The 13,262-nt window shown below is 39.6% G+C and overlaps 1 pseudogene; it reads left to right on the forward strand.

Annotated features, from left to right (window-relative positions):
• LOC102830896 overlaps window positions 1-11,852 on the forward strand; it is a 14,107-nt pseudogene extending 2,255 nt beyond the window's left edge.
• The last annotated feature ends 1,410 nt before the right edge of the window (window positions 11,853-13,262 follow it).

Below are 13,262 nucleotides of genomic sequence, written 5' to 3' on the forward strand. Positions count from 1 at the left end.
ACTGCTGCTTCTGCGAGTGTTGATAGTTGATCCAAGAAGAATGAAGTCCTTGACAACTTCAATCTTTTCTCCATTGATAAGAATGTTTTTTACTGATCCTGTGGTGAAGATTTTTGTTTTCTTAACATTGAGATGTAATCCATATCGAAGGCTGTGCTCTTTGATCTTCATAAGTAAATGTTTCAAGTCCTCTTCACTTTCAGCAAGCAAATTAGTCAGTCGCAAAAGGAGAAATACTGCGTAGGACAATTATTGTGAAAGACCAAGAAAAAGAACCCATACTAAAGGAGTGGGGTGAGCGGGATTCTTTGCTGGTTACCGGGATGTGGGGTGGGATGAGGGGAGGGAGGGGAAGGCGGAGTACAGGGTAGGGAATAGACACAGGACAATTAGGGTGCTAGGGAGGGAGGGCAATACACAACAAGGGGGAGGGGAATGGAAGAACAAGGTGGATGGGGAAACAATTAAGCAGGTTTGCACAGGCTAAGCAAAACAGAAGTAAATAATGACATATGCCCAACCTTAGAACAACAGGGCTCTGGGATACAGGGATTGAGACTTGGTTGGAATGGGCAAAAGGGGGGAAATAAAGTTAAGATGCTTGGCTGTCTTTTGAATCTTGGCTTCCCTGGCATACTATTATAACATAGGCACTTGAGGGAGAGAGAAAGCAATAGCCAGAAATATCACCATAGAAAGCCTGTCTTCTGCCTATAACTAATTGGAATACCTAAAATGGGGCTACAATGTGCCCAGTGAAGAAGGCTTCCTGTGGAGCCTCTGCATTATGTAAGACCATAGATAGAATCCTGATCCTCACCAAGAATCTTCTGAGGTGGGAAATTCCCACTTGAAAGGACAAGCAGACCAACCTGGAGCGACTAGAAGAACAGAAGACACTTCTTGAAAGAAAGACCAACAAGAAAAATACAAAACAATAATAGCAGTCTGACTGATTACTACAAGAACAAGCAAGTTGCTCACCCAGAAGATATCAAGGTACATGGTCGGGTCCCCTCAGGGCAAACCCCTCTCCAGTGGGAATACACGAGCAGACCTGTGCTCTGATTGGTGATCATATTCGTCACCGAAAAGGGGAAGTGAGGGGAAAACAGCAATGAAGCTGCGAGCTAAGCCCTACAACGTTCAATAGATTCCTGTGAACCTGGATGGAGACCTGGTTGGCCAGCAGTGTGGCAAGACCTGAGGACTCTTGGGCCCAGAGTCAGTGACATAGCCACAGAGGACTAAAGTGGAAAATGAAGCATCCAGCTGATAAGAAGAGAGGGCATATACATAAGAACATCCACACTTGCAGATAATACTCACTCGACCTGGCTTCAATGACTGGATGATCAGAGCTCAACTAGAAGAAGAAAGAAGAGGAAAAAAAAGAGCAATCTTATACAATTTGATGAACTTGACCTACACCTATGGATGCAGTGGCTCAAAAGAGGGAACAAATCTTTACAGCGAGGATCATTCCTACCCCCTCCATACAGAGTTGAAAGGGATGAGCAACTTGGACATTTGCTACTCACATGGGGGGGTGGGGGGGGCTACAAAGGCAAGAAGTGACTGGCTTACAAGCTGTCAAGAGGGATCCTAGATCCAGAGGGCATGGAGGAAGGTAGTATCTCCACTAAGTAGTATCCAATCTGTCTGGGCAGGGCTAATGAAAGGAGATGGGGATAGGTCCGTTGTGGTACAATGGTAAATAATTGTTATCAGGACTGACTGCGAAGGTTGGATATGTAAAGGTGGACATTTTGTAGCAAAAGGAGGGGAATGATTGATTTTGCAGTCTAAGAGCAGAGGTCCCTGGAACCATCAAGGGAGAAGAGTGGGATGCGAGACCCTACCCAGAGAAGTAGTGATGCCAGAGATGATGATGTGGAGAGATGGAGCAGATGGAGACCCAGAGAGGGAGAGGGACTGTGTGCTGATGACCGGTGGGGGGGAGGGGGGAGAGGCTTGCAGGGTATACCCTTTGGTTGGCTGATGATGCATAGGGGGGGATCGTAACCATGGCAATGAAGCAATATACAATAGGATGAATGTAAAGCTAATGTTCTCCCATGTAAACTATCACATAATTCACAATAAAACATTTTTAAAAAAATAAAAAAGAAGAAGATGGAAGGAATACACAGAGTCAATGTACCAAAAACAAATTGATTGATGAAATAGTTGGGCTTTGTATCAACTTGACCAGGCCAGGATTCCCATGGTTTAGCAATAAGATTTGCTTATTCCCATTCCCATGGTAATGAAACTTAAGGCAGATATAGTTAACTCTATGATGAGTGGCTATGAGCAGCCAATCTATAGAAGGGATTTTTCCTTGGGGGTGTGGCCTGCTCCCATTGTAATGGACATATGGGAAGGCTCTTTCTCTTTCTTCCACAGGGGACATAGGACTCTGCAATTATAAGCCATTTTCTTGATAATGAACTTCTCTCTATATGTTCTCACTGATTTTGCTTCTCTGTAAAAGCTTGCCTAAGATAGTTGATGTTCAATTATTTCAAGAGGTACCATATGAACAAGAGCCGGTAGTACTGGTGAAAAACAAGGCTCCAGGAATTGACAGAATACAAACTGAAATGTTTCAACAAACTGATGCAGTACTAGAGGCGCTCATTCAACTTTGTCAAAATATATGGAAGAGAGCTATGGTTGGTCACAACCAATTGGAAGAGATCCATACTTGTTCCCATGCCAAAGAAAGGTGACCCAACAGAATGCAAAAATGATTGAATAATATCATTAATATACCCAAATACAATTTTGCTTTAGATAATATGATTACAGCAGTACATCAACAGGGAGCTGCCAGAAATTCCAGTCAGATTCAGAAAAGGATATGGAATGATGGATATCATTGCTGGCATCAAATGAATCTCAGTTGAAAGCAGAGAATACCAGAAAGACGTTTGCTTATGCTTTATTGACTATGAAAAGACTCTGGACTGTATGGATCATAACAAGCTATGGATAACACTGGAAGAATGAGCATTCCAGATCACTTAATTGTGCTCATGAGTAATCTGTACATAGACCAAGAGGCAGTTGTTTGTACAGAACAAGGGGAAACTGAATGATTTTAAATCAGGAAAGGTGTTTGTTAGAATTGTATCTTTTCACCATAATTATTCAATCTGTATGCTGAACAAATAATCTGAAGAAGAGCATGGCATCATGATTGGAAGACAAGTTATCAACCTGCAATAAACAGAAGACACAACCTTGCTCATTAAAAGTAAAGAAGACTTGAAATACTTACTGATGAAGATCAAAGACTGATGCCTTCTGCATGGATTGCACCTCAATGTAAAGAAATTGAGGAACTTTCAGAAAAAATGGCAGACTAGGCAGATGCACTCCACGAACTCTCTACAACAAATATACAAGAGACCAAATGAAACAAACACAATGAAAATCTCGGAACCCTGAACTTTAGAGGAAAGGTCAGAGAAGTGGATTGAGTATTTGCTGGGAGGAAAAGCTGAGCAAGGAGAGCAAGTGAGGGGAACTGACTGGTGAATGGCCAGCCAGATGTGACAAAACTATCTTGAACTTCTGTGAGCAGCTTTGGCAACAGAAGGTGACCTGGTAGAACAGATTCACACAGGCAATGGGAAAAATACGATTCCTTCTTTTTGCCCACAATCCCCTGGAGACTGGAGATGTGGTCGGCTCCCACCCTTATCCACTCCCAGTGCAGACCATGCTCTCCAGGAGTTCAGAGACACATTAGTGTGAGGAGGGGACCAGCTGCACCACTTTGGTGCCTGGTTTCAGGCAGAATACATTCAAGACTTACAGAACCAGAAGAGCCATCAGATTAGCATTTGATCATTCATCCTACCCCAGCTGCCCTGTGGTTCTAAGAGACATTGAAACTAGATCTATCACATGGCCTCCACATACTACTTCTAGATTGAGTACCTGGAACATAAATAACAGCAAGGCCAATAGGTACTCCACTCCATTTAGGGCCATAGTCACTTCCCTCCCACACCCATCTATCTCATGAGCTCCTTAGCTTGCAGAAGCCACCCAAAGTTTTATCTGAGAGTAGCTAGGGAAAAAGTAAGGAGAACCAATAAGTCTAAGCTCTAAATTCTTAAAACAAACCATGTAGGCAAGAAGTCAGTGGGATGGTATATTAAAAACTCTAAAAGAAAAAACTTTCCAACCAAGGATCATATACCCAGGAAAGATATCCCTCAAATACAAAAGCAAAATTAGGACATTTCCTGATAACAGAAATTAAAGGAATTTGTAACAACAAAAACAACTTTACAAAAATTACTAAAAGATGTTCTTAAGACTGAGAGGCAGCAACAGCAGATAACAACCTGGGATTAACATATATGACAAAACCAACCAGAACTCAATCCAGATATAAGAGTATTTAAAGTAAAACAAACATACAAGACTAACTATAGGGAACCAGAGATATCAATTTATAATGAAGTCAATTATAAAGCAAAAAGAGGGAATAGTGTCAATACAGAAGTTTCAAATGGCGAGGAATTCAAATAAATTTCAAGACAAAACAGACTGCTTTAAATGGGGGGGGGGTAATATAGTATAGGTAATCTTTATGAAAATGAATACATCTTCACATCAAAATAAAAAAGAGGAAAATCAGAAATATTTAGTAAACATTAACATAACAAAAATGAGGAAAATAAACCCACAAACAAAATGAAATCGGGGCAGAATATTATGTGGAACAAAGAAACCATTATCACAAAAAAACACACCTGAAAATAACAGCAATCACTTCACACCTATCAATAATTACACAGAATGTAAATAGGTTAAGTGCATCATTCAAGAGACAGAGAGTAGCAGAATGGATAGGAAAACAACAGGTCCTTCAATATGCTGTTTACAAGAGACACATCTTACAAACAAAGAAAATAGACTAAAAAAAGCGAAGGATGGAAAAAAATATGTCAAGCTAATGTCAATCAAAAACAAGCTTGTATGGCAAATTTACTCTCTGACAACAAATGCTTTAAGGCAAGAAAATCAGTGTTAAGAGACAAAAATGGACATTATATCATGACTATGGGGTACTCTGAACAAGAGGACATAATCATAATAAAAACTATGCCCCCAATTAAAGAGCGTCAAAACATATAAATCAAACTCTAGCAGAATTGAAGCGAGAGAGTGACAACTCGACAATGACAATAATCATAGGAGATTTTAATACAATCACTTTTGATGAAAGACAAAACAATTAGAAAGAAAGTCAATGAAGACAAAGATGAACTAAACAACAGAACTATAAGACGAACTACTTGACCTCATAGACATATACAGAGCCTCACCCCAACAGTAGAAATAGACACACTTTTCCATTGAACACTGAACATTAACCAGAATAGACCATATGTTAGGCCACAAGCAAACCTCAGTAAATTTTAAAACATCAAAATACTACAAAGCATCTTCTCATATCATAATGCTATAAATTAGAAATCAATAATAGAAAAACAAATACATGGAAATTGAATATCATCCTGCTTAAAAGTCACTAGGTAATAAATTTTTTAAAAATCATTGACTCAAATGACAATGAAAACACAACTAACTAAAACATACGGGACACAGCAAAAGCACTGTTCAGAGAGCGATTTATAGCAATAAATGTATGCATTCAAAAATAAGAAAGAACCAAATTCAACACCTTAACATAATATTTCCAACAAGTAGAAAAAGAGCAGCAAAGTAAGCCTACTGCCACCAGAAGAAAAGAAATAATAAAGGTTAGAGCAGAAATAAATGAAACCGAAAATAGAAAAACAGAAAGAATCCACAAGACAATAAGTTGGTTCTTTGAAAGGACTAATAAAATCAACACACCAGTGGCAAAAGAGAAGGAAAAGATACAAATACAAATAAGAAATTATATGGGTGATGTCATAACAGAAGGAAATAAAAAGAATAGTAACTAAATAATATGAAAACTTATACTCCAACAAATTTGAAAACCTACAAGTGGACAAATTTATAGAAACACTCAACCTACCTAAACTGACACTACTGAAGTAGAAAAGTTGAATAGGCCTTTAACAAGAGAAGAAATTGATCGAAAAATCACTTTAAAATTCCCAACTGAAAAAAATTCAGGCCCAGATAGCTTTACTAGTTAATTCTACCAAATATTCAGAGAAAAACTGACACCAATTTGACTCAAACTAATTTATAATATAAAAAAGGATGGAAAACTCCCAAATTCATTTTATGAAACAAGAATAACTCTGAAACCCAAACTAGGCAAAGACATGGCTAAAAAGGAAAATTAAAGACCAATATCCCTTAAAACATAGATGTAAAGATTTTTCAATAAAATCCTAGCCAATAGAATCCAATAATATTTCAAAAAAATAATAATACATCATGATTAAGTGGGATTCACAGTGGTGCAGTGTGAACGAATGAGGTAACACATCCTGGTTTGGTCCTACTGTCCCTCCAAAGAATTGGTAAGGTACACAAAATACATACACAAAAGGAGCCAGAGAGCCAGAGTTCTAAGCAAGCAAGAAAATGTAATAAAGAGTGCACAGACAAAGCAGAGATCGTCTTACAAGGAAGACAACAGAATTCCACCACAAAAGTGTGGTGGACTGTCAAGTAAGTTGTCGATTTCACATTTATGCTGTTTTCCTCTAGGGTGGGCTCTGGGTCTCCTGATAATTGTCTCCTGATTCCTATGTTTTTCCATCATAATTTAGGGCTCATAATTGGTCTTTTCTTTCCCAGTCTGATATACTTCTTTTCCATTACTTTATTCTGTTATAATTGTACTTACAAGCTAACTATAAGGCTGATTTATTAAAGTTATATTATGACTAGTTCCTTGATTACATCAGTTCAGTCCTATTCTCTGTGCATGCCTGATTTTATGTAAGTCTCCTGTTCTATTTTTTCTTTTACTAGACACACCTGACAGGTCAGTTCATTTCCTGCATTCTTTCTGGTTGATCTGTGGTTATCCCTTTTCCCTGTTCTAACTACCTAATGTTACCAGGCATACAAGCATAGCTCAATATTAGAAAAACAATCAATGTAATATACTACATAAATAAAACAAAAAAAAGCAACCTCATATAATCATACCAATTCATGCAGAAAAGGCATTTGATAAAATCCAACACTCATTCCTGACAAAAACACTCAACAAAATAGGGAAAGAAGGGAAATTCCTCAAGATAATTAAGTGCATATATACAAAACCAACAGCCAACATCACTCCCAGTAGTGAGAAACTGAAGTCACCACCTCTTGTGAACAGAAACCAGACAAGGATGCCTTTTTACCACTCCTGTTAATGTGCCAGACTGCAAAGCTGTTTGAACTGCAAGGTCAGTTGCTCAAGCTCACCAGCTGCTCCTTGGAAACCCTATACAGGATCGCTATGGGTTGGAACCAACTCAATGGCACTTAACAACAACAACAACTCACTATTGTGCTAGAAATCTTAGCCAGAGCTATAAGGCAAGAAAAGGAAATTGAAGGTATCCAAATTGACAAAGGAGTAAAACTCTACTTGCAGACAATATGATCCTATAGTTAGAAAATCCCGAAGATGCCACAAGAAAATTATTAGAACTCACTAAATAGAGTCGGCAAACTGGCAGAGTACAAAATCAACATACAAAAATTAATTTTATTTCTTTACGTTAATAAAGAAAGCTCTGGAAAGGAAATAAGGAAAACAATACCATTTACAATAGCCACCCAAAAGAGAAAATACTTGGGAATAAATCTACCCAGAAAAACAAAAGACCTATACAAAGAAAACTACAAAATACTACTACAAGAAACCAAAACAGACCTGCATAAATGGAGAATATACCCTGCTGGTGGATAGGAAGACTTAACACTGAAAATGTCAACACTGCCCAAAGCAACCTATTGATATAATGCAATCCCAATCCAGGTTCCAACATCATTACTCAAAGCAGGGTTTGGGAATGTCCGGCCCATGGGCTGTATAAGGCTGGCAAAAATCATTTGGTCTCGCCCTGCTAAAACATTCCCAGTTCCAGCCACCACATTGTCATTAAATGCCACCTCCGGCTCATAGCAATCCTGTGTAGGGTTTCTGACGAGCGGATCTGAACTGCCAACCTTGTAGTTCAAACCAACCTTGTGGTTCAGTGCTTATCGTACAGTGCCACACCATCACATTGTTGTTGTTGTTGTTAGGTGTGAGCTAATTGTTTGACCAAATTTTTTGTTGTTGTTGTTGAATGCTGTTGAGTCAATTCTGACCAAATACAGCAGGCTAATTGTTAAATTGATAATTTTGTGTGGCTCGTGAATGGTGTTATAAGCTTTGGCAGAGAAAAAGGTTCCCCACACTTACTTTAAGGAGAAGAAAAAACTAGTCACTTATTTTACATGGAAAGAAAAGAAAAACTGAATAAGCAAAGCATTATTTTAAAAAGAAGAACAAAGTATGAAGCCTCTCACTTCCCAATCTCAAACCCTATTACACAGCAACAGTAGTCAAACAGCCAGGTACAAGGAAAGGCACAATGATCAAAAGAACCGAATTGAGAGCCCAGGAGTAAATGCATCCACCTACGGTCAGTTGATCTTCAACAAAGGGTAAAAATGCATTAAATGGGGAAGATATTGTGTCTTCAATAAATGGTGCTGGCAAAACTGGAAATTCATTTGTGGAAAATGAAACAAGACCCATATCTCACACCATATAAAAAAAATGAACTCAACATGGATTAAAGACCTAAATGTGTAAAGCCCAAATGTGTAAAGTCTAGAACTATAAAGATTATTGATGAAAAAATAGGGACAAATTTAAGTGCTCTGATGTTGTTGTTGTTGTTAAGTGCCGTCAAGTCAGTTCTGACCCATAGCAATCATGTATAGGGTTACCAAGGAGCAGCCGGTGAGCTTGAACTGCCAACCTTGCAGTTCAAACAGCTTTGCAGTCTGGTGCATTAATCCCAGCGACACAGCATAAATCATTTAAGTGCTCTAACATGCAGCATAAATACACTATCAAACATAACTGAAAGCACACATAAACAGAAGACAAAATAGAAGACTGGAATCTCCTACTTCAATGTCTCAACAAGAAGAGAAATAATCCAATTAAAAAATGGACAGAGGACAGGAACAGACACTTCACCTAAGAAGACATTCAGGCAGTCAACAAATATATAAAGAAATGCTAATGATCATTAGCCATTATTGTTGTTAAGTGCCATCGAGCTGGTTCTGAATTATAGTGACCCTGTATAGGGTTTCCAAGGAGCAGTTGGTGGATTTGAACTGCCAACCTTTTGGGTTGCAGTCCAGTGCTTATTAGAGAAATGCAAATAAAAACGAGATATCATCTTATTCTAACATTACTAGCAAAATTAAAAAAAAAAAACAGAAAACAACAAATACTGGGAAGGGTGTGGAGACTGGTACCCTCCTACACTGCTGGTGGGACTGTAAAATGTTACAACCATTGTAAAAAACAGTATGGCGCTTCCTCAGAAAGTTGGAAATAAGAAAACTGTATGATCCAGTAATCCCTCTAGTTGGTATAGATCTTCAAGAAATAAAAACTGTGCCACGACTAGCTATCTGCACATCCATGTTCAATGCAGCACTGTTCACAATAGCAAAAAGATGGAACCAGCTGAAATGCCCATCAACAGAGAATGGCTAAACAAACTTTGGTACATATACACAGTGAAATATTACGCAACACTAAAGAATGACTAGGAATCTTCAAAACACCTTATAAAATGTATGAACCTGAAGGATATGATGCAGAGTGAAATCAGTTAATCACAAAAGGACAAGTATTATATGAGACTAATTTTTGTAAAAAAAATTATTGCTAAATGAAACATTCTATTATGGTTATTGTGGGGTTGTAAGAGAGGGCGATTATTCATGGCCTAGATGTATGACACATGTTAACATGGGTGATGGGGGAGGCAATGTAAAGCAAGAGGGAGGTTGGCAGAGGAAAACTGAAGGTAACAGAAGACACAAGGAGGAAGGCAAGGTAAGGACATGAGGAGCCTGCAATCATTGTAATGAAACAAAGTAGATAATTTGCTGAATATAAAGTTGTAAACCTTCATTCAATTCACAATAAAAAAGTTTTAAAAAAAAGAAAGAAAGAAATTGAAAATCCTCACAAGTGGACCAATAAAAGGGAAAAAGATGGTAGTTGTCAAAGACGTCAATTTTGCTTGGATCCACCATCAATCAGTCTTCATGATAGCAGCGGTCAAGAAATCAAACAACGTATTGCATTTGGAAAATCTGTTGTAAAAGACCTCTTTAAAGTGTTCAAGACCAAAAATATCACTTTGAAAACTAAGGTGGATCTGACCAATCTCCTCATATGCATGTGAAAGTTGGACAATGAATAAGGAAGACCATACAAAATCAAAGCATTTGAATCATGGTGTTCTTGGTTAAGAATACTGAAAATACCGTGGACTGCCAGAAGAACAAACCTGTGTTTGAAGAAATTCAGCCAGTATGCTCCTTAGAAGAGAAGTCTCATGTGCTTTGGACATATTGTTATGAGGAGCCAATCCCTGGAGAAGGACATTATGCTTAAATAGTGAAGGATCAACAAAAAGAGGGAGCCCTAACAAGATGGATTAACATAATGGCAGCATCAATGGGCTGTGAGGATGGCACAGGACCAGGCAGTGTTCCCACTGTTCTGCATAGGTCCCTGGGAATTGGGACTAACTGGAGGGTACATAACAATAACAACAACAAATAATTCTGGCTTCTGAAATTAACCATGCCATAAAAAGATCAAATAGTATTACTGCTATCAAAAGGTAGATCTTTGGCAGTTTCATTTGTTTCTCCACACATTTCAGGACTGATATTTTTACTTGAAAATATTGAGTTCACTTTGTTTCACGCTGAGAAAAGTGTTATGTAGATGTGGTTGGTGTCTTGAAAGCTCAAAAAAGACAAAGGTGAGTATTATTTTCATGGCTTAAAATGTTTACCTCTAATGTTTTAGAAGTAACTCTGTCAATTACTAAACACTTATTTCATCAGTAACTGAGAAGATGGAATCCTGATGTGCGTTGTAGGATAAACATTGTACTGCTTATAAATAGTGTAACCACAAGGTTGGTGGTTCAAACCCATCAGTCCCTTATTGGATCAAACTCCACAGCACTTTACAAGAGGGTGATAACCCAAGGTTGGGTTTTAAATCACACTGCTCACTGAAAACATTTTAAAGGTCTTGCAATTGAATGTGGATAATGTTTTCAACTTCTCCAAACATGAAGCCTATCATCCTGCTTTTCTAACCCACCGGGAGCCTCTCAGCTCAGGCTCGCCTATGTGGGGTGGAGGAGGCCTCGCTAGACCTATGATTTTGCCATTTAGTCTTTATTAAAACTGTTTTCAGTTTTGTTTATTAAGACAGCGGAGGGCGGGTGCGGGGCCGGCTGTCCCGGCAGGCATTTCCGACAGAGATGCAAGGAAGGAGTGGCTATGACCTCGAGGCTTTCCTCCCACGTCCTCACGAAGGAGGCAAAATGGTGGCCGCAAACGCAGCAGAGTTCGGGGCGGGGTTTCGACACGGCTCAAGAGGATCCCGCCAGATTCTGGCAGCCAGAACCTGTCTTCACCAAAACCGTCCAGCGGTGCCCAAAGCACCGGGAACCCTCTATCGAGGGTTTGGGGGCGGCATTCCGGCGACCATGAACAACGACGCCATTATTGCCTTTCTCTGCCGGCGTTACAGCCGCAGCCGAGCCGGAAGCCGGGCTCGGCCCTCGGAGGGCGGAGCGCCGGGGCGGGGGTAGGAGGAGGGGCTGAGATACGGACTCTGGAAGGCAAGCTCTTTCCTCAGTCTACGTTACAAGTGAGGGCTCAAGATGGAGGGTGAATAACCCCCACAGGAGCTTCCCTGCGCAGCCCCGAGTGGCGGTGAACAGTGAGTTCGGCCGCTCTCTCGGAGGCTCTTACCTGTGTTTTCCCATTCTTTATCCTCCGCCATCTTGTTGTGGCGCCCGTCTCCTGGGAGATGCCTTTAGTGAACCCAGGTCGCGGTGAACCTAGCTGGGAGGATGGGCTACTCAGAATCCCGGGGGAGGGAAACTAGGGAGCGACGCTTCTCGTTTCCCGCCACGAGCAGCTGCGCCCGGGCGACCAGAAGCCACTACTGCTTGCCGGAAACCCATTCGCCATGCTCTGGGCTTTTTAGTGTTTCCCCCTTCAGTGCCAAGGTCTGAGCCCTGATTGCTTGGATCTCGGAGAATCATTTAATATTAAGTTTGCAAGCCCTCCTTTGCCATATTACTGTACCATCTGGGAACTGCTCAGATTCTACTCTGCCACCTCCTGTTCTGTTGTTACAACGTGGCATTGCTCGAATTTTCACTGCAGCTTTTAAAACGCAGCCGTTAATCTGGGTGCAAAACCCTATTCTTAGGGGGGAGTTATGATCAAATTTGCCCCTCCCACTCACAGGCCTTACCCAACTCTGGCCTCCCGCCGTCCTCACCGCCCTCTCCCAGCAAAGGCTACTGCGCAGCCTCTGAGGACGAACTAGAGTGGAAAACTGGCCGGGAGCTAAAGGGAAACTAGAGCCATTAGACTATTATTATTACAGGAGAGGAGAAGCTGTACAAAAACATGTGTAATAGAGGGAAGCACAAACATTGCGTCGTCAAGGCTGCAATTTCAAATACAAAATAAACGGTTCTCATAGCAACAAAAACGTGTCCGTGCTATGCCGATGTTACATACATGTAAATGCTACTCCTGAAATTTGACATGACTTCCAATTAGTCTTAAATCCGTCTCTTGAAACTTTGCAGCTGTAGCTTGGCATTACATTTTTTAAAAAATGTTTTATTCTATGGATCAATTAATGAGAATAGTTTTTAATGATCTTTGAATAATAGATCAGATCTAACCTTAAGTGGTTTAAATAAATGATATGTGACAGTGTTGTACTAATTTAAATGTGAAGTATATGAAAGCAATTTATAAAACGTTAACTAAATTTTAAGAGACCTTGAAATCACAAGATACTTAATGGCTTAATTAACACATTTCAATGCTCCTTTATTATTTCCAGTTATATAATCTTTCACTAAATCCTAAAACAAATTGACTATATTTTTTATTAAAATAGTACAAATTTCTGTAGAAGATAATTCATATGGTGCTGTGACCAACACTGTATTTGAAATTGAATGTAAACAATT

This window comes from Chrysochloris asiatica, unplaced genomic scaffold, assembly GCF_000296735.1.
Source record: "Chrysochloris asiatica unplaced genomic scaffold, ChrAsi1.0 scaffold00165, whole genome shotgun sequence".
Taxonomy (NCBI): Eukaryota; Metazoa; Chordata; class Mammalia; order Afrosoricida; family Chrysochloridae; genus Chrysochloris; species Chrysochloris asiatica.